This window comes from Anoplophora glabripennis, unplaced genomic scaffold, assembly GCF_000390285.2.
Source record: "Anoplophora glabripennis isolate ALB-LARVAE unplaced genomic scaffold, Agla_2.0 scaffold86, whole genome shotgun sequence".
In the NCBI taxonomy this organism is placed as follows: Eukaryota; Metazoa; Arthropoda; class Insecta; order Coleoptera; family Cerambycidae; genus Anoplophora; species Anoplophora glabripennis.
Genome location: NW_019416242.1, coordinates 360,881 through 383,938, shown reverse-complemented (window position 1 = coordinate 383,938; position 23,058 = coordinate 360,881). Strand labels below are relative to the sequence as shown.

Here is a 23,058-nt window from a genome sequence, read left to right as displayed (position 1 = left end):
GGATCATTTTGAATAACACACATCAAATCTGATCGGGGATTCTGAGCATTCACAAAAACTAACCCGTAACGGATAATTCTCTGATACTAGCGCTTGGACATACTGTATACATGATAGGAATACATCTGAGTGCACCACACTGTTGATTGGGGCACTCGAAGCGCTTGTCGAACGATTTGCCTTGTACTTAAATAATAAAAAGTAAAAAACAGTCTAAACTTCTTCATCTTCGATATTTATGAAATACTGAAATTTTTCTGAAGTGTCCATTTTGACTCTCGACGAATGAAAATATCGTACCACAAGGATTAACTATTTTTAAAATACATACAAGAGGCAGATTTAATATTAAAACAAACAATATTTTGGATACTACAACAGACAGCAAGCAAAAGTAGGTCATAAAATTCTTCAAAACGTCAACAAAAACAGCAGCAGCAGGCCAAATTGCAAGTGCAGGTATAGTTCATCATTTGGCTGCCTCGAAAAATGGAAACAGTAGTACAAAAGCATCGCTAAAGCACGGCACAATCTTCCGAGAACGTTAGTTCAACTCCAGAGTTACCTCACCATCCCGCAGACCTGTCGACGAGCGGAACGACTTGGCAATGTAGCGCGCGAGCCAAGAAACTCGCGTATTCATTCGTAGCCATAGCAACAACCTTGAATCCTTGATGTTACGTTATGTTTGCACCTGTTTAAAAATCGGCGAGTACAGTTGCTAGGTACGATGGTGGTCACTGCCTCCCTCTCGCCCGGCGATAGAACAACCCGACGATGATTCCCACTTTTTTTTTTTTTACCGAATCTCCGAGAGCCGCGAGCCGCCCATCGCGGCGTCTAGCAATTGTCTGGGATGGTACCCGTGTGAAATATTAAATTCGGGGCGACGAAGGCCTTCCTCTCGCTGTCGGCGATTATCCTCGCTGCACTCATCGCCGACGATGAGGAGAGACGGCACAGCAAAGGTCGCCGTCCCACATTTTGATTTATTTTTAAGTTTCCGAAATCGGTCGCGCGCCTAGGTAGGTCGTCACGCTCTCTCGATCGGCTTTTCAACAGCTGCGACCGATCCGAAATCTTCTATTCTGAGGACCGGGGTCTCTAAATCAACACGTTTCGTTTTTAGATCGGAAGTCATGCGGCATAACTCGGTTGCGATGCAGAGATTTAAATCACGAAGATATCTGTTCAGAAAAAGAATCAATCCAGAAAGTATATATCTATCGTTAACAGCTGTATTTGTTTTACCACTTGGTTAGTTCACTTTGATCAAATTTTGACTTTTGTTCAATTTCAATTTAATTAGGTTGTTGTTGTCGATTATACTGTGTCCAACATACTTACAATCAACATATCTTCCTCAGATGAATCCATATCCATTATTAACGGCTTATTTTTATTATTTAGATTTATGATTATTATTATTTGTAGGTTATGTTTGGTTCTGTTATCTTGTTCACTTACTAACCACGATATTAGGCTAGGTTAGATCGGAAAGGGGAGAACTGATTTTGGTTTGCTCTCTTGTTTAAAAAAACGAACCTGCTCTGCTCTCTACTGAAAGTGAATTAACCAAAGTGACCAAACAAATACAGCAAATGTAATCGAATCGAATCAAATTTTTTTACCCAAAAGAAAAAAGGGTCATTTACAGGAGAAAATTTAGAAACAAAGGAACGTTTCAAACGTTAGAAAAGACAGAGAAATAACATGCAATAATAATAGATCCAATCTATTATATACATACATATTTAAAAAACTTTATTTGAAGCGAAACGCACTGTATTCAGGGTGTTTAATAAAGTCGGCAAACTTTAAGGGGCAACTCATTGATTTTAAACCAAAATGATTTTACATACATGGGTTCACAAATTATTAGGTTGAAAATTCAAAAAATATATACATATACAGTGTGTTTCACTTAAAGTCGGGACACCTCCGTATGGCGTTGGCCGATTTCCAAGATTATTTTTTTTATGTGGTAGTACTCAAAATGGCCTACTTTTTGATATTATATTTTTTGACATGTGATCTTTTCTACGGCCTACTATCATTAAGAAAAGACCCTCAAAAATTAAAAAACATATTAGGCATTTTTTTAAGAAAGAAATGGATAGCATTTTCGATTTGATCACACCTCAAAACCCTAAATACGAAATTTCATATTATAGCTTTTACAGTGTTCACAAAATAGGTGCAAACTTCGAAAAATTTCACTTAATATCAGAAATAATTGTGAAAATTCCAAAAAAAAATATATCAAGATAATTCACATGCTAATAGTTTTTATATCAATTGGTAATTTTCAAATTCTTAATTTTTGACATTTTTTCAACCCCCAAGTAGGGATGATTTTTAAAATTTTCAAAATACTAAAAGCTATGCTCATTTCAGTTTTTTACAAGTAATTTGCGACCAAAAACATATTTTTATGTATTGTTTTTAATTCTCTGCGAATTGTGAAAAAAAACGGTGAGGTTTTTTGCGGTCACTCTTTTGTATTTTGTTCGAGGTAGCAAAAGGTATGTTCCAAAAAATGTGCTAATTATTTTCTTTGATTTTATTGGGGAAACTATTAATTCTAATGTTATGTAAGGTTTAATGTGCTTGATTTATATAACTTTTTGGTTTAAAACCACTTAAAGAATGGTCTATTAAAGCTTATCGGATATCGATAGTTTTAAAGAGATAGAGAATATAAAAGAAGAAGGGAAGAGAAGACAGACAATTATTATAATTGGAAAATAGCCCTATTTACAGAATTAATTGATGAAAAATCAATATCGCTTTGATCTGATATAGCATTATTGTTACTACTAATAAAAAAGTTACATTTTTTATATGAAAACCACAGTTGGCTACGTCGTAGTTAGAAAAAGAGCGGTTTACGCTTCCCAAAAATATATACTGTCACATTTATATCAAAAAAATAAATAAAAAAATTATAAAAACGAAGTTGGCTTTAACTAAAAACAAATGCACTGCTGGATAGAATCTGGTGTCATTGTCGTATACCTATAGAGAAAACCAAATTCACAAAATTATGGTTTTTTGGAACTTTATATTATTATATTAATTAGAAGTTTACAATATAGGATGGGATTTGAAGACTCAATAAGATAAGATCGAGGTGCAAAAACACGATTGGTAAAAATATTTCTAGTTTATACTGACGTACCACAATCAGAAGCGACATTTTCGGAACCTCTGACACCATCGATAGCTCGACTGGCTCTACAAGTTTTAGTATGTATTTTTAATCGAACGGTTTGTCGATGCCTGCAGTGGAATATCGGACTACGTTTTAAAAAAAGTAACATTTGAAATAAGAAAGCGCTACAATTTAATTGCAGCTAATAATGGTGCATATATTGATTGAGGATCTATTAAAGAAAATTTTCTTGTTTCACCAGTCTTATTTGGCAATATTTCCACTTCCCCCGCTAGCATGCCCTCCCCATAGATAAAACCACAACAATCCCCGATGTACGAAGCCCACAGCGGAGGCCGGAAATAATAAATTATAAATAATTGCGGGAGCACCGACGAGAGGTGTTCGTTTGTGAATGAAACCACCCATACACCACCGACGACGACAGCGACAACACAACAGCCACATTTTTAAAAAAACCCCATCGACGGGCGATTTCCATGTTGCGAAACGGCCCCAGAGAGCCGGGCGTGGGTGAAAATCGCCGCTCGGCCAATCCCAAAATAGGCAAGCGGCATTCTAGGCTGCTGCCCACGTTGCCGTCGTTGCACATGTTACCGGTTTTGGCCGGCCAAGGGAAGGGGGCGAGGACCGTGCTTCCTTTCTTCATTCACCGATCGGAGATGTGCCCACCGAAATCGCGGGGTTCCGGAGGTTAAACGCAATGACCAAAAAAGAGCACATCATCGGGTGAGCCATAACCGTAGGGATTTTCGGGGTCAATTAACAAAGTCGGAATAAAAGGGGTATATACCACTTTATTTTAAAGGTGTAGAAGTTATTAAAATGCCCATCAAATGATGCCAAACGATATTCTTTGATATTATACCAATATGATTCATAATAAATCGCATACAATGCAATTAGAAATTATTTTACTCGTTGCCACAAATCACAAGAGTCGACGTTCGATCAACGTCCTTGATGGGCCCGCAAAGGTCTTGCCGCGATGTTTATTTTCCGAAATCCGAAAGTAAAGTGACTTTTTCGATGTTGCAGAGCGTCATCAGCGCCTACTCTGTCCACAATATCGGCCTCTGGAGGTCTGGCGGTGTCGTCCTATCGTCTCCTGCGGCTCTGGTGTTTGGAGAAATATAATAGTCCAATTAAATAAGCCTTTAAATCGAAATTTTGGTCAACTTGCCTGAATTTTTGATATGACTTAGTTTGAGGTATATTATAACAATAAGTGACAGTAATTTTTTGTTCAACCCCGGCCAAGGGTAAAAAAAAAAATAAAAGAAAGGAGTTTTTCAAGATAACTCGAAAGTAGCAAGGGCTAGAAAAAAAAGCTTCTTATACAAGTTGTAAATCATACAATTCTACATAAAAATGGTCTATTGACTTTTTCTTGTACTATTAAAATTAACAGAGATAGGGAGGCTAGAAATTAAGGGAATATTACAGAAATTTAAAAAAATTATAACGAGCAGAAAAACGAATGAATTTTGTAATTTTTTTTCAATCTACTCTAAAAAATGTATAGACGCGTATTTTTTTTATCGGCGGAAAACATATTTACGGGGTGAAATACACCCTCAAAGTTCGCCCCCCAAAACAGTTTTTCCAAAATTTCTGGGGTTCTAATCAATATTTTGAAATGAAACAAAATGGAAATTACTTATGATAAAAAACAAATATTTCGCAAGTGATTCCGTGTTTGGGGGTTGCTAACCTTATTTTTTATTTCAGAAAAACTATATTTTTTATTTATAAAAAAATCATATTTTATTTATACTTAAAAATATGATTTATGTAAACAAATTGACAATATTAAATTGACCTGTTTCGGGGTTTTCGTTAAAATCTCTGTTTAGGGGGGTGAACAACAAAATTACAAAATCCATTCATTTTTCTGCTTATGATTTTTTTAAATTTCTGAAATCTTTCCTCAACTTCTAGCCTCCCTAACTCTTGTTAATTTGAATAATACAAGAAAAAGTCAAGAGGCCATTTTTATGTAGAATTGTATGCTTTACAATTTTTATATGAAACTTTTTTTTCTAGCCCCTACCCGTTTTGAGTTATCTTGAAAAACCCCTTTGTTTTATCTTTTTTCACCCTTGGCCGGGGGTTGAACAAAGAAATACTGTCACTTATTGTTATAACGTACCTCAAACTAACTCATATCAAAAATTCAAGCAAGTTGACCAAAATTTCGATTTAAAGGCTTATTTAATTGGACTATAAACTATAATACGTTTAAGCAAATTTTCCAACATATTCGATTTTTTTCTCACTTAAAGAAGAAAAATATAATAGAGTAGATACATTGAACATTTAATTTTCATTATTGTAAATTTAATTATTGTTTATTCTAATACATATTGGAATGTAGCCAGGTACATTAAATTTTACTAACCTAATAACTTTATTAAATAAATTTAAGACCGTTTAAAAAAAAATTGTATCAGTTTAATAACAATAAAATATATCACTTTTTTAAGACCTAGGCAAAACGTAAACAAAAAATTCTTATTCCATTTCTAAAAGAAGTTATATTTTACAAAAATGACAAAAACTTAAGAATCGAACGCCTGTTGAAAAAAAACAACGGCCTTGAACCATAGGCGCGCGTAGGAAAAAGTTGGCAGTCAATAGCTATCACAGCCAACTTTATAATATTGTACAGGGTGTCCCAAAGTTCGCGTCTCGGGCCCATAACAGACAAACGACAATAAAAAATCTGTTTAGATGGCGTGATTCGGGACTCACTAAGGTCCGTTGTCCAAGTGAAAAACATTTTTTTTAAAATTCGGAAAATAAAAAAAATAGATAATTTTAGTTATCATGAAAAATGAGCATGTTCGTGGAAAAAAAAAAAGTTGATGGGTCATTTTTTTTATTTTCTGAATTTTGAAAAAAATATTTTTCAAGTGGAAAACGGACCTTAGCGCGTCCCGATTCACGCCATCTAAACAAATTTTTACTGTCGTTTTTCGTTTGTCTGTTAAGGGCCCGAGACGCCAACTTTGATACATCCTGTACATTATTACTGGGAAATAAAAACAATTCGTTATTATTATTATTATTATTATTATAACTTTTTTGCAACACGACACATATTTTTATACGTAACGACAAGCACCGATATCCGAACATACCGACAATGCGTATAAATAGAACAATCAGAGACAAGAATCCTGCTCTCTAAAGGTCTCCGGCTGTATATTTAGAAGCAGATGACAGAACTTCGACATTCATAATATAAAACAAGGTTGAGAACGACTCCCACAACGCCGTTGAGATTAAACAGAGGTTAACCTGTGGGACGATGAAGGTACATTCTATTATCACTTCAGTTTTAATAACAACGAATTGCTCAAAAAAGAAAATAAGCCCATCTTCCTCCACGATTGGAGATTCCCACAAAGGGACAATACTATAGAAATATCGTCCTACACGCTGGATATATCACAAAGTCCCGACGGCTCCAACAGGGCTGTGTGCGTCGAAATTTCCTAAAAGCAACTTGTTTCGAAACTTGCGGTCTCGAAGAGTCGGTTAGACCGCAGACAAGGCGAGGTTTATCGCAGAAAAGGGGAATGCCCGCCTACCTGAATTGAGCTTTACAGAAAAAAATATAGTTTTAAGTTTGAGTCTCTTCAAACACACAAAATTTAACAGAGTGGGTACAAAATTATTAATTCGAATAACACATACATTGAAAAAGAAGGTCTTGTAATAAAATTACCCAGTACGGCAGCTGTAAGCTTGGCATCTATTCAGTATGAACGTTTCAAATAAACATTCTCTTAAGTAGTTTTAAACTTTTTATGATGTTTTTTTTTGTGTTTTTACGAAGTTGATGTAAGTACAAAAATGTGAATTTACAGTGTCCTATTATGGTTCAACCAATCAGATTGGTTTTTGTAGAACAAAATGTTGTTTTATTTGCCTGTCAAACAAGTATACTCGTATTCTTCAAAGTTAAAGAGGCGTGAGTAATTTTCCACAAGATTTTTACATGCATCGAAGTGGATTTAAAAACCAATGCGATTAGAAAAAAACAAACCAATCAATAAACACAATTTAAGGTCGGCTAATGATCAACGAACTGATTAGATCCCACGATTTCCTCGTCAAATTTTCCGATCCGTTAGCCAACCGGATCCGGGAAACCCCATTCCGATCGCTCCGAGGAGTACGACCGAACTGTGGAGAGCGATCCCAGCGATTTTTGCCGGTAATTACCGTCACATAATCGACTGAATAAGAACGCCATCCGAATTACTCCGGATTAAAACCAATAATCCGGCTGGAACAGCGTTACAGGCCCCAGTGCAACCGATAGCATCCGTTACGTGTGACCGCCGCCCCCGGCGATTACAGCCGCCGCCTTCGCTTTCGACCAGCGTTGCCAGCTATCTCAGAAAATGCGCGTATTTCATTTCAACAAAATTTTTCCTTGAGAGCTTTACAGTTTGTACACGAATAGGATTGAAAACAGAGAAACCTTTTTATTTTAAATGAAAAAAAAATATGTCATTAAATTCTCTACAAACTGGAAATTTTTTCGCGAATTGGCAACACTGGCTTCGACGATTGAATTAGCCGTAAATCATGCAATCACCGGCAAAATCCACGCGTGTTCTTTTCAACTCGACCTCGACCTGATTTTTTTTTACATTTTTTTTGAAAGACGTTTATTCTAAATCTCTCTCTGCGAACCTCATTATTCTAAGGACTCGGGAAAGTGTACTCGAAGGTACGCGGAGCAAATATAATCAGATTCGGTACGACCTGAGAATCTAGGCTGGCTCCGACTTAACATGTTTTTGAAAATAATTATTCTAAAAATTGAGGCAATAATAAAAATTGGATGAAGATTGGAACAGCGGAACAATTCCAAAGAAAAAAAATGTCTACTTAGTAAAATCGGAATGGAAACGAAGAAAATTGGAAGAGAACTGAACGACGTGAATCTTAATCAATATAGGGTGTCCCATGGAAAATGTGATAAAGTAATTTCAAGAACATGTAGAGAATCTGCTGCTTTTTTCCATAAATAACAAACAAATTAAAATAATCCTCATAAAGTATAATTTAAACGATCCCCAGGCATTTTTATTTAAATTTTCAGCAAAAACTATCACAAACAACAATAATTTGACAACTAACTTGACAAATGTCAAGTTATTTTAATTGTTTTGGAATGTTTCTGGTCATGGCCAATTTGACAACAGGTCTGATACGAGAAAAAGTGACCAAAAAATAGAAAATTGCAAATATCTCTAAAAGTAGTAACGGCAAACCTAACAGTGCTTATATGTTTCGAAAGGAAAATTCAATCTGCATACGACAGAGTAAAAAAATACAGGGTGTTCGATTTAAGTTAACAAAGTTATAGCTGTTTAAAGTTAACAAAATGTAACAGCAAAAACGAAACACCTAGTATTGGTATACCATAATTTAGCATTACCTATGCCCTTTACAGGTACCAAAAATCCGCTTGATATCACGCTCCTGAAAAGAGTTACTAGCATCTGTCACTCTTGCATCTGTCAAATTTGTTCTTTAAAAATTAATATCTCAAAATCTGTAACTCCTAGGTATAGGGAATTTTAATAAAGTGACCCTCAAATTTCACGTAGAATACGAAAATGCAATAATATATAGGGTGTCCCATTTATAATAACGAAATTGGTATCGACTTCCGGTAGAACCGGAAGTGCTGGAGAGTTCTAAATATTTTAGTTGTGTTCTCCCTAGGGACATTGCCATGTTGTCAAATTTTCAAATTTTTCGGAGAAGCACTTTCCTAGATATCGAATATCATAAAAGAATGACAATAAAGACTGTTTACTGAAAACTGCAAAATCTCAAAGTCGACGTTTAATCACACATCGGGATGGCTCCGCGAATTCTCAAGGATAGCTGCTTCGTTTGCATTCGGGCGATTCATGACTATTGACTTCGCGGTCGTGGAATTTGATTTTTTTTTTCCTGTATCCCAATAAATATAACAAAGATCCTTGAAGCAAAACATGAAATATTAGAAATAAAAATACAAGCCTTGTCAACTTGAAATATCTGGTTTTCGTGTACCATTCGCCAACTAATCGAAACCACACGTGTTTACTAGATAAAATTTTCTACGGAATTTCAGTATGAGCCATAGAAAACAGTTCTAACGAAAATAATTCGCAACAAGTCGGCGGCTTTCACAGAGACCGAGTTTAACAGGAAAAAAATTGCAAGGTAGATTAGCATCGAGCACAAAACCGGTACAAGGTCGGAAAATAAAAGCGGTGAAGCTATTATAACTTTCCCCCGCCTACACTCATTTTTTTGCTATAATATTATACTGAATATAAATACCAGGTTTCGATCTGCGTTTGGGCTACGCAATTTTGCAAATTGTTGTGTGCATGTATGTTTGTTTACGGAATGGGTTCCTGACCTTCATAATCACAGTACGTCGGATGATAACACTAGCCGTTCACGTGTTTATTACTTTACGCACTTCGACGCAAAAAAAAATGTACAAGCATACATTATGCGAAGTTGTTCAAAATCATATAGATTCGTCTTGTAATAGGAAGGTCGTTCCCACAAAAGAACGCATTCTACAGACAAAAGATATTAAAAGTTAATAGCTGAACTATTTAGGTTACTGAACAACAATAACTTTGACACCTGGCTATTTTCATGGGCAACAGAGAACGACGAAACTTCTGACCAGACTTTGAAACGTCCGAATAGTCTAATAGTACTAAGTTTGGACAATATGATTGTTTTTACACCTTCAATTGTGCTTCAGGAACAGGATGCAGATGGAAGTAGTTTGTTTTCTCGTCTTCTCGTTTTAATTTTAATGACATTCTCTGATATCTACAGTTTCATTTTTTTTTTTTCAAGTATATCTTAAATTATGATGCACGTATAAAGGAGTCCTACATTTCTACATTCCAATGATTACAGTTTTCAATATGACCGGAAGAATACTAGGTGAAATGCGGTTCAGTGAATCGCGCAAAGCTCTAAAATTAAAATAGAAATATTTCCATTAGAATTTCGCATCTCGGTTGAGAGGAGAGCCGAACAAAACGCGGTGGCATCTTCTTTCGAAATTCCAGATATTATTCCAAAGATTTATATTATTTTTACCTCTTGCTTCCTATGCTCTAGCTAGCGATGCGATATTCGACTAAACGACCTCAAAGCCATTGCCTCGGTCTTCTTTTCAACCCCGATAACTGAAAAACGGGACTCATTGCTCATGTTTTGAATATGAATACCTTATTTTTTGATATTAATTAGTATAAAGTCTTGAAGCAACTTTATATTTAAGTACTGTCAATTGAAATTAGTCGCAAATGTCAGATTCCAAGTAACTTAGATAATGCGATTGATCCGACCTAATAAACTTCCTTGTATCTAATAAGTGAACTTTCCCGATTTCAAATCCGATCGACGATAGAACGGCAACTTAGTTGCAATCTTATCTGAACTTTACTGCACATTTGTTTTACACAGATGATAATTTATTGGAACCGGATATTTCTAGTTTGGGAATTAAGAGCAGCAGTGAACTTGTTTTTATCCTTTTTACAATACTGATTAGTGAGCGCTAATATCAATGTAAATAAAACTTGTTAACTTTGTAACCCTTTCATCACTTTTAATTACCTATTTTTTTTCACAGTAGATTCAAATAGTACGAATCGACATCGGCTATGGATCAGCACCAAAATTTCATGGAAAGCCCTGGTAGAAGGATCAGTTGATTCCAATTTACCTTCTGCTGAAGCGAGAGACAAAAGAAACATCGATATGAAAGCCTGAAACGCACAATCATTTAATTACCGCAAAAGAGGAGAAAGAAAACTTTTAACATGGGGTCTCAGGCGTTTCTTGTAGTCAAGTTTGTTGTTAATTTGTTACATAGTTCAGAAATACAACCGCACGATAATATTGAAAAAATTTTCGATTTTTTTTGGACATTTTCTGAGGCCGCAATAGTAGGTATGAGAAAAAAATATACCTATATAATCAACTGAGAATTTTATTGTCAATCATAAAAATTATAATAAAAAAAGCCGTCTCAGCTGACGTTAAGTGTGCAACGTACTTTACACTCTCCAGCCGGTAATAATATTAATAGATCGCGTTCCCCCTCTCCCTAGTAGGTTGATTGTATTTTCTAAATATTGTCTACCGGATTCTTGAGATCCCGCGGCGTTGCCAAGTGCCCAGCATAAATATGTATTACATAATCCAACAATGCGATAATATTAGCCGGCGAACAGTTCGCTTCGGTTCGATCTACACACAACCGCAATGAATGGAGAATAAATCACTATCCTCGAAACACCGCTAATTTGGCGGGTACTCGAAAAATGCAAAAATGCCCCTTCTTCGTGCACCGAGCGATTCGGAATCCGAATAATTCGCAATCGATTCACCTTGCCCTATATCTTCGTCGGAGGGTAATGTAGGGTGATACTGCAATATGGCGAAAATAGGTCAAACAGTATACGAGTCTAGTCGGAAGCGTCGGAAAAATAAATCGAGTTACGGTCAGTAATTGCGTAATCTTGCTTGCCGATACTAGGACATATCTAATACCGGCCAATTATCGATTATAGGTGTTTAGTTAACAGCGAAAACAGTCGTAGTATGTCATTAAGTAAACGATATCTATTATAGACTGAAAATAATACGCTAATCAAACGATTAATGGGAGAAAAATATTGTATAATTATGATTAATGTACGTTCTGTTGTGATATAGTATTGGGTTAAGCGTAATATCGAGCGGAGCAATCTAACAGTGATTATAGACATATGATTTATAAATTTATTACATTATTTTATAGAATATAAGGGAACAAGATCGTTATTATTGGCATTTACACCATTCTATCTATGAGTGTCGATATTTTCATTGTATCAAAATTAAGGGTACCTTTTTATATGAACTTTTCTCCTTGAATGTATTCGCAAAAGCCCTTGGTGACATTTAATAAAATCTAAACTTAAACTTAAATGCATATGTACGTTTTCAGACACGAAAATTAAATAATTCCGAATATTTCGAATTTTCACCATCAAGAACGGCTGTGACAAAATTTTTAACAGTATGGCGATGTTTCGCATTGTATCAGCTATGTCCTGTCCAAATTTGGTTAGTGCAACTCTCTCGGTTTCGAAAATTCGATACCCATGTATGTCAACCAAGAAAATTGAATAATTCCAAACAGTTCGAATTTTTACCACCAAGAACATTTGTGACAACATTTTTAACAGCAAGGCGATGTTTCGCATTGTATGAACATGTTCTGTCCGAATTTGTTTAGTGCGAAAATTCAATATACACGATGTTAGAAGTGTGAGAAAATCATCTGTATCTGAATATTTGTAAATAAAAAAAGTAAATATGTTACTGATGTCCTTGCTACAAGATATTTATAAAATTATGCAACTAATTCATCTGTAGTGTATTATCTCCTAATAACTTTATTTTCAACAAAATCTGATAAAATACAACAAAAAAAAACATTAAGTTTCTTGAGAAAACATCTAAGAAAATCTCTAGAAACAACAGGTGCAGTCGCATCCCAAACTATTGCAGCTTACAACGAAGGTATCAAGTTCTTTTATCACTGGCTCAAATTCCATGCTTTGTGTGGAAGAGGAACGGCGAATTATAATTTTCAACAACGAGGCCGGCTACGATGACATCACCATCAAACCAGGGACTATTTATCCTCTCTCGCAGCTGATCTGCGGGTCAGGGAAAAACCGTTCCTTCCCGAAGGCCCGAACCCGCGATTTTTGGGTCAAGTAACCGCGATGCCAAACTCTCAGCTATCGACCCGAGGCGATAAATTCGCGCTTGAACGGGAAATGCACTGAATGCGCATTTATTCGGTGCCCCACCGCCAAATCGATATAAAAGTTAAGATAAAGTGTTGTTAGTTCGATGCGCAAAATGTACCTACACATTTCGCTGACGAATCGCATTCTGTTAGACGCAACAAACGACGGCGACGACCTGTTCGTCGCCCGTTCACGAACGCGACTGCATGTTTGGTCCTTGCGAAACATTTAATTTGAAACTAAGACATTTGTCGCTGGTCGAGTACAATGTATTTATTAAAAACTTAGCAGGAATTAGAAACTAGGAATAATGTTTTTTATAACAAAATGCCAGGAAGGACAACCTTCTTTGATAAATTAAAAAAAAATCCTTGTATTACCAATTTAAAATTAAGTATACAATATATATTTTGTGCGTGAAAAAATCATTTACTTAAGTTGAAGCTCAAACTGCATTGTTACATCTAACTGTAAAAAAATAAAGACGCCTAAGTAATAATAAATAAAATAAATAGTTGTTAGAATTTACAAATACACTTTACTACACTGGGACGTTTTCTCAGACGTAAACTTATTCGTGCCGGTACGTACTTTGATCTTCATAACATAATTATATAGTTATTTAGAACAGAAATCTGTAATCGTTGTTAATAATGAATGACTGAGGATTTGCTACGTTATAAATTTTGGAAAAAAGTGCTTTTTAAAGACAATTTGCTGTCGTTTTTCGCCGGCAGAGAACACTAGCTTTCTCTATAAGCAACATTTTCAAACTATTAATCAATTTTCTCGAATTTATCTCACGACATTATTTTCAACATTAAAAATAAAACGGATAAACCCTGTCTACGTCGCACGCCAATGACCGGTGATAATATCTCACTGCCAAAGTGAAACTTGGGAGTTACCACTGTTACTTTCTACAATACAGGCAAGTACAAATCCGGTATGACTGTAAAAATTTCCGATTGCGAAGGCTGGTAAACTACACAAACGGACTGTTTTTCGTTTAAGCGTACTATTAGCGTTTTTTAAATAAAAATATAAGAATAATTTTAATGAGGCTATAGGCAAACAACTATTGACGCAAGCTATAGGTAGTATCACTAAGGTATTATCACTCTGGCCCATTACCTTTGACCATTATTTAACAAATTGTAACCGTCGTGGTTTTATACAAATGATATATTTCCCTGATGGTTCCCTTGTTTAATACTTTAACAGGCCAAAAGGGCCGGAAGTCCAGAGGCAAATGCATTAGGGGAAAATTAGAGACATGGCTAGGTAGTGTAGGTAAGTACCTCAACAATTATGGTGCGGAATTAGTCTGCTTATTAGGATTTTAGGATACGAGAAAATATACCTAATGAGTAAAGTTTTTTAAAGGTCTCGAACAACAACCGCAGAAAAAATTTCATTAATAACAATTTAAATATGTCAGATGTTAACAAGCTTCAGAAAACTATGGCAAAAAAGTAGTACAAACAGTTGTAGATTTCTGACAAAAACTATTAACAGTCGAGCAAAAAAATGTATCCACCACAGCCTCTACAGATTAAGGCGTGGTTGTAGACGAAGCGAAAATTATAGGCGCCCTCGCCCCTCCGCCTCTGATCGACTACATCTTAGTGAAACCTGGCGTATCAGTATCACTTTCTACGGCCAAGAATGAAAGCGGTGCTGACGAAATCTGGTGCACTGCAACAACAAAGACATTCCACCCTCCCACTGAACATCCAAGTCGTTCACATATCACTACCCCCGTTAAGTAACACGAAAGTTGGCTATCTCGTACACAATTTAGGAACCAATGAACCAATTAGGTATGTGTGCTACCCTCTAAGCCACAGCGTATGAAAACCAGCAAATTCAGATAAGCGGAAAACGTACAACGCGCATAGCAGACCGGGCTTATTTTTGGACCTGCAGAGATCCTTTGCATTTCGGCAGCTGTGTGTAGTAAACAGAGAAGTATTTAAAAATTTTACAGTTTGGAAATCGTTTTCGATAAAATTCGGAACGAGTGAAAACGACGGTGGAATGAGATGGTGGTATTTTTCACATACATATTACAAAAATTTCTTACGGCAGTAAAGTTTCTGTTGATCTTAGTTTGCAAGAAATGAATGAATGTGCATTTTTTGAATGTGCATTTATAATTTGCACGTTAGGAAGATAATGTTAGTATTTTAATCTTTGATCAATAAAAATAATAGCAATAATAGCAATCGTACATTTTAATCATTTTTTTAGATTCGTTCATCTCGTAATATTAAATAACCAACAAAATTTTTTGAAATAATTTACTAAAAAAAAATATTTTAATTTTATGCTATACTTGGCTATTTAATAATAAGAAATTTAATATAAAAAGTGCGATGTTTCCACTAGAAAAATTATAAGTAGGTACAAAGAAAAAAATATAATTTAATATTAATCCATAAGTACAAAATCTCATTTTCTCTGAGCCCTAGCATCTGTTTTTTAATTTTACATTTATTCTTTATTATAATAAAAAAAAGTACAAAAATATTAAATTAAATTTGCATTCAATATTTTATAAAAAATTATAACAATTGTTATAAATAAAACTTAAAGTAACAATGACTTTTTTTTAAACAATTATTTTAGTAATACTTTTATTTTTTATCCTATCCTAGCCTATTTATTTAAAAAATAGGTTGATTTAAGATAAAGTAATCATAATTTATTATATAAAAAGCATTGCGCTTTTACATTTAAGAAAAAATAGACCTAATTTAGCTATATTTTTACCATTTTTATCATGTACTAAGCCCCCTCTATGAATAAGTACGATATCGATGATATTTCCATATCATGACTGAAGTAGTAGGAAAATACGCATTTAATAAAATTTCGATTATTAAATTAAAGTTTGAAACTATATTTTAATTATATTTTAAAAAATTTTTAAATTATTTAATTTACTTTAAAAAAAGTTCGATTAAAGTATTTTAAATGTTTTATGAATTTTTTATTAATTTGCGGTGCTGCTTTTGTCGGACGCATATTTTTTTTAATAAATTCGATAGGAAAAAAAATTAGACTTGTATATATCATTGATATCTATCATGATATTTATTCCTTGATATATATCATGATATTTATAAAAATTTAAATAATTATTCCTACTGGTTTAAAGTAGCTAAAACTGTTAACAGATGACAGCAAAACCGTATGCGTGTTTATTATGTGATTCACCGAATTTTTCAACGAAGTAAAATTGAATGAAAATTTTTATTTCATTATTTCTCCAGGCGTTAGTCAATTCGAGCAGGTGCTGTGTGTTTGTATTTGTTTTAATATTTATGAAATTTATGTTGACATGGCGTAAATTGGTTAGTTTTCGTAGTACTTAGTATATTCACGCAAATATTTTTTATTAGTTTCAGAATTTATATTTATTTTTTCGTTCTTGTTTTTATTTCGCTACTATAATATTATACATAAACTAATTAATTAAAAAAATAAATATCAAGACTTGATATATATATCGGATATATATCGGATATATATCAAGATATATATCCGATATTTGATATTTATATAAATATCATGATCTTTGCCAACCTTGGTATATATGGTGAAACACAATTGACATTTTTGGGGCGTCGGACTACTCGTACGCTGCATAATTTTTGTCGGACAAGTTGACCAGTTTGTTTTACAAATTACTTAAGCAATTTACGAAAAATGGAACTTGCATGTATAAGGACACATAATGAGGCCATTTTGACACTTTGGGGATGGTGGACAAATGGTAACGCGGCATGGTTTTTGTCGGACAAATATTTTCTTCCGATAAAAAAGGAATGTGCATGTATCGAATTGTAGCATACGACAATTCTCGGAATCGCTCGTTTGAAAACGCAAAGGAAAAGTTTGTCGGACTCGTTATCAAGGCACCCGTAAAGTTTGGCACTTGCATGTATCACTGAAACGCAACGAGAGGACGCCGAAAACGGCCGGATTATCTAACACACGCCTCTGGTTCCTCTCCTTCATCGAAGAAGATCCACACGTACCCACATCCCTTCCGTGGTGCACACCATCAATCAAGGGAGATGTAAAGCACCCGGAATAATTCGAAAACAAATATAACCGCCTTTATACGTAAAAATTCATAAAAGGAGGAATTACTGACATAAATAACATCGGCCCGCGATGACTCGTTACATGAATTATGTATGGGTCTTTTCTTATACCCATCGGGGCGGCTCGTCGAAAGAGTATCTGAATGCCGTGGAGAAGTTATTAATCAAATTCAAAACAACCTCTCCACGGTACCCAGGCACACTCTCAAAATACGGGAAAATACGGAGCCTGCCGCGCCGTTGCTCATTATTCGGGCGGTATAAGTACAATGAAAGGTTATTTTTTTTATTGTTTAGTACCGCATTCATTTGATACTACGTGGATGACGGCGCCGAGATATGCGCCTTCCTTCTAAACGGCTGGGAACTATTGCAAGGTCTTTCGCGTTACTAGAGTTTGTACAGTTTCACAATTTTACTTCGAAGTAGGAAATTTTCCGGTTTCTCTGTACTCACAGGTGGGTAGATCGGTGATTGTTAATGATAGTTTTAAAGTTTTGTCGCACAAAAACCGCTTGTTAGAGGGTAACGCGAAGTTAAAATTCCTCCTACAAGATCTACTGAAATCAGTATCCTCAAATATCCTCAAATAATTATTTAGCTGTACCAGTTATGGTATAGTGGCACATTTTTTTAAATTTATTTGCTAATAAATTATAATACAAGAGAAAACTGATACAACCAGTGGATTCAGCAGGTATAGCCTTTCCGATCTCAATTGAAGAACCAAGAGGTTGACAGTATGTACCGGCATTGAAATATTTGAAAAACTTGTTCCCATTTTTATTTAGCCATACCCATATACAGGTCTAGTCGCCCAGTTGAAGAATGAGCGTGCGGGCAAACGCGCCACAAACACAGCCACCTGGGCATAAATTCGGTTGTCAACAAATGTCACAGCAGTGCAGTGCAGCAATGCGGAATTCGGTATGATTCAGGTAATTTTAATTTATTATAGGCACCTTCTATTAATCATTCATATTACAATTGCGGAAGGGAAATTTTGTTTACTAATATTATCACAACGTGGCATTTTGCAGACTTTTAAAACGGAACAAAACTAAATTTACCATAAATATAATAAAATTGTTTGAGGGCATAAATAATTAAAATATGTTGTTGATCAAATGAACATATAATAGAAATTTTCTACACATTATATACGAATTATTATAATTTCTTACGTTTAGCAGAAAACTTTTTTAGGGACGCCTATGAAGCTTATTAAATTTTATTGCTAGACGTTTTTATACATGTTCAACTGCCTTCGGAAAGACTATACCAATAAGTTCCTTTGGCTGTTTTTAAGTGAAGTTTGGCACTTTCATATTTTGGTAGACCATATTATTAAAATATAAACCTAAATGGGAAAATATATAATTTGCCACGTCATGGGTCAGTATAATTTATAAATTGTTTATTGATTTTGAGAGTGCAAATAAATACTTATAAGAGTAAAAAAATTAAGAGAGTCTATGATAAATGATATATTTTACATAGCTAGATTTTTGGTATCAAAGAACATTGTTTTACATCATTTGATAAAAGCTTAGGAAGATTTATTGAATAAATTTAATAGCTTGATTTATATTTGAATAACTCGCACATGTGCCTTAGACGCTTAAGTTTTCAAATGCTCCCATGTAAAAATCTATAGAATTTAAATACAGTATTCGAGGAGGCACTGCATAAACCAAGGTCGTACTCAGAACCAAATACTTAAATAGTCCCTAGGAATAATTCGAATCAGTACATTCAGAGAAAACTGTTGATGATTTTCAGATGAGGCACGTGGTCTTTCTTCTGCCCACATACTTACGGTTATATGATAATTATCGATTCTCTTGGAAAATCTTATCTGTGTCTTCTATAAACAAGAACTGTGCCAAAAACAAAAATTTTGCCCAATACTTTCCAGAATCAAAGAGCAAAAGGACCTAGACTCGTTATATGTGAAAGGGACATACAGGTTATTGTTTTAATGAGATATAGATGATTTTCTTATGTCCTTGCACCAGAGTCTTCAATTGAAGAATTGTCTGCTTTTTCCACTGCGCCATAGTTTAATAAAAATAACCCCTGACTGATCATTTTAGCGCAAAGATATAATTTTTCTCACAGGTAGGAAAACACCAATAAATAGCGAAAAAAACTAAAACTTCCACAACTTGAGACAACAGCTAACAGCGCAGGAGCTGTCGGATCGAGTGGTATGACGTCATAGATGCTCTGCGAACAGCTTGCAGCTATTCAAATATTTTAAAAATTAGTAATTATTTTCCCTGGTTAATGTTAAAGCTATCGACTTGATTTTTTTACGGAAAACATAAAAACAAATTATAAATTAAGTACTACTGAGTGACCCCATTGGACCAACAAAGCAAGATAGACGGAAGGCACGACACGACCCTCGGTGCGCCTGGGGGGGGGCGCCCGACGACGACGCCGTCGTCGTCATCGGATTACCTGTAACATTTCATCCCGTCCGCCGCCATAAAACGACGACGTCTCGATTGACCGGCAGCAGACACCGCTCCGGCGAGCAGAAGTAATGACTCGCGGGCCCGAGCGCGCCGTCTCGCGCCGCTCCCTCCCTCCCCACACCTCACCCGCCGGCGGGACGGCGGCGGCGGCGAGGGGGGCGGGATGCACGGCGGAGGCAGAGAGTGTGGCGGCGGGCATGGCCATATTGATCGCTGCGCGGTGCGCCCGGCAGGCCCGCGCCGCGGGCATGGCGTTCGGCTCCCCGAACATCTCAAGTATTGCGAAAAAAAGGGAGCCGAGGAGGAGGACGGCTACGGCCGCGACGGCCAGACACCCGTCCTATAAATTACCCCCGGCGGGTGCACGGGGCATTTTCGGGTATTTTTTTTTGAGGAGAGGTTCATCGCGTTAAAGAAAATTATACGCGTACCTTTCATGTCCCAAGCCATGGGTTACGGATAATATTAAATTTACGTTAAATCCGAGACAAACGGCTTTCAAAGAACAAATAAAAAATCTCGCCGGAATACGTTGTAAAACGTATTATCAAAGCAATTTACGTACAGAACAAGATAATTTATTTTCAACATAAACTTTCAAATACCAACAAATAACAAATGTAAAAAATAAATAAAACTACTGGCATTAAAATTAGCAAGAACTTTGAATGTAATGCAAAAATTAACGTAAATAAAATTAGTAAACGGTAGTCTGCCCCTCGAATTTGGAAACTTTAAGCTACGTACCTAAATTACAATTTGTTTATAAAAAAACGGCCAATAAATAACCACTTGTATGCTATTTTTTATTAATTAAATACAACTAAACTGTTTGCAATTATATTATAACAATTTTATCAGACCTTCACTGTTATTTCAACGTAAATAAATTTAGCATACTGCAAAATTGTTATTTTGTTATATGAATCTTGTACCTTAAACCGTTTTAGAGAGAATTACAAACAACCGACTTAAATTTTGGATTTCAAAATTTTACCCCCCGTACACTTTCCCCTTCCTCAGGTGTTCCGCAAGGCCCTAATTTAGGACCGCTCTTGTTTTTGTATGTTATTAACGACCTTCCGGGTGTTGTATCATGGAAAAAATTGTAGTTTACTGACGATTTCAAACTCTATTCGGTATTAAATTCGCTCTACGATTGCGATCGACTTCAAATGTCCATCATTATACAAACTAAACCAATTATTATCTGTTAATATATCCAAATGTAAGCTTTAACTCGTAAAACCAATTTTATTGCCTACGATTATTGTGTAGATATTTCTTTGTGCGGTGTTACAAGGATCTAAAAATGTTTTATACTAAACTTACTTTTATGGAGCATATTAATGTTGTGTCGAATGCACTCCGGACTTACGGCCTTGTTTATGCAACTGTTTCGAGATTTCAAGGATGCATGTACTTTTAAGACTTTACTTTGTTCCCTCATTAGATCGAAAATGGAATATGGCGCCATTATATGGTACTTATTAACTAAATATGTTATTAATGTGTGATTTATATAATACAATTGGAAAAGGCTCGATATTTTTAATGACAGTTTAAATGCAGTATGTAAAGTGTATTATTTGGGACCAGTTGAATTTGTTTATATTTATTATATATTTTAAATTAAAAATTTTAAAATTTAACAATCTACTTAAAACCAAATTTACTGTTTTGATGAATTGTTCATTTTTTACACGGAGTGATTTGAAAACAATACGTCCAAGTAGTACTGTTTACAAGCACAAGTGTACCAACATTTTTACAAATGTATTCGTTTTTTACTCGGCTTTCTGATGGAAAACAAAAGTTTTAAACACAAACGTTTGCTCGAAAACAACTAACGTGGACATGTTTATTCACACACTTGCAAATTCAGAGTAGGTAATGCAATTCTAAATTTTGTACTTCGTCTGGGCACAGAAATGCCGGATCCTTCGATGTTTCGGAATCAGGTAGGCAAAAAAACATTTAATTTTGCTTAAACTAAGTTTTGCTGGTAGTGACAGCTGCTGATTAATTAATTTTTTATTTTAATGTGGCAAAATTTCTAACTAAAATATTTACATTGCATATGAAACGCAGCGAACATTATATTAATAAACGGTATACCTACGTCGAAAATTTCCCATAATGCGTAAAATAGGATTAGGTCACTTGATGTCCCGTCACAGACGTGACGTCAGCTGCTAGCGCCCTATTAATTGCTTACAGTTTGCGAACAAATAGAAGATAATGTCCCTGGGAAACAGAAAGGCTAAGATTCGGACCAAGATGGCAAGTTAGTTAGAACGTGGGTTGTTTGGCGAAATTCGAAATACGCCAGCCTCTATTTCCGGTCTGATTACTTTGTTGCTATGTGTATGGCTTTTCTTTAAATAAAACTACCTGATTCTAAAAAATTGCCTTAACAGTAACACACTTTCGGTTTTTGAACATAACTTGAAACAAGATTTTACAAAGAAACATATCTATCTTTAAAGATAATTGTACAGAGTGACACAACGTTTGCATCCCAACGATTTCCAATTTGACATAATTAACAAAATTTCTTGTAAAATTATTTTCTATGGCTGTAGATAATTTCACATAATTTAGATTCAATCCTGTGCGTTAAAAGTAATAAAATAATTGCGCAGATGTTTACGAACGGTAAACATGAAAAAAATTGTTTACGCAATACCGAGCTCAAAGTAAACAACCTGGAAATTAAAATAACCTTTCCCTTCAAGGCCCAAAGATAATGATAAAATAAAACGTTAATGCAAGCTAGAATCATCTATGCACATTTATGTCGTACGCAAAGAAATACAGGCAGGTACAAAAATCACTGTGACGCATATTCACGTAGAGGGTCTTAATTAAGCACGTCGACAAACTTTAAGGGGTGTTTTTTTGCATGACCAAGTCAAAATGGTCATATATAAATAAGGGTAGGTATGCAAATCAATAGTCTTCGAGAAAAAATACCTATATCTTCAGATATTTTAAAAATGGAGATTTAATCTTATAGAAATCATTCAACGAATCGCCCGAACGAATTAAAGTTTGTCAACGTATTTTATTAGGTATTTTCCAAAAATTGTGTATGTTATTTGTAGGAAGTCACTAAAAACTAACACGGAACAGCGAAAGGGCAGAAGGTACCTATATTGTTTGTAACGAACAGTCATTTTCATAGCTAAATTAGGTGTTAGCTAAAACCCATATTGTGTTTTCTAAGAATGATATCGGTATTTCGCAAACTTAATACATACTTTCAAAAGGATTAAGGAATATAATAACTATTAATAATGCGTTTTAAATCTCAAATAAGTCCCAATCGGGTGCCACTATTAGAATTCCTATGATTTATCAATTAACTGGAAATAAAACTTCAAACGAATGTCTACATCCAGTTTTATCAACAGTTGCAG

The 23,058-nt window shown here is 35.0% G+C and overlaps 1 protein-coding gene across 4 annotated transcripts in view; it reads right to left on the bottom strand.

Annotated features, from left to right (window-relative positions):
• The window catches only part of LOC108910320 (serine/threonine-protein kinase minibrain), a 57,980-nt gene that overhangs the window by 33,154 nt on the left and 1,768 nt on the right, over window positions 1-23,058 (bottom strand). The window contains exon 1 of one of the 4 annotated variants that reach the window (XM_018714887.2): window positions 566-630. The exons of 2 other annotated variants lie outside the window; for them this stretch is intronic. The gene's annotated coding sequence lies outside the window, so the exon portion shown is untranslated. Of the gene's footprint in view, window positions 1-565; window positions 631-23,058 lie in introns of those variants that run through there. One more of the 4 variants, XM_018714888.2, reaches the window with a different exon arrangement.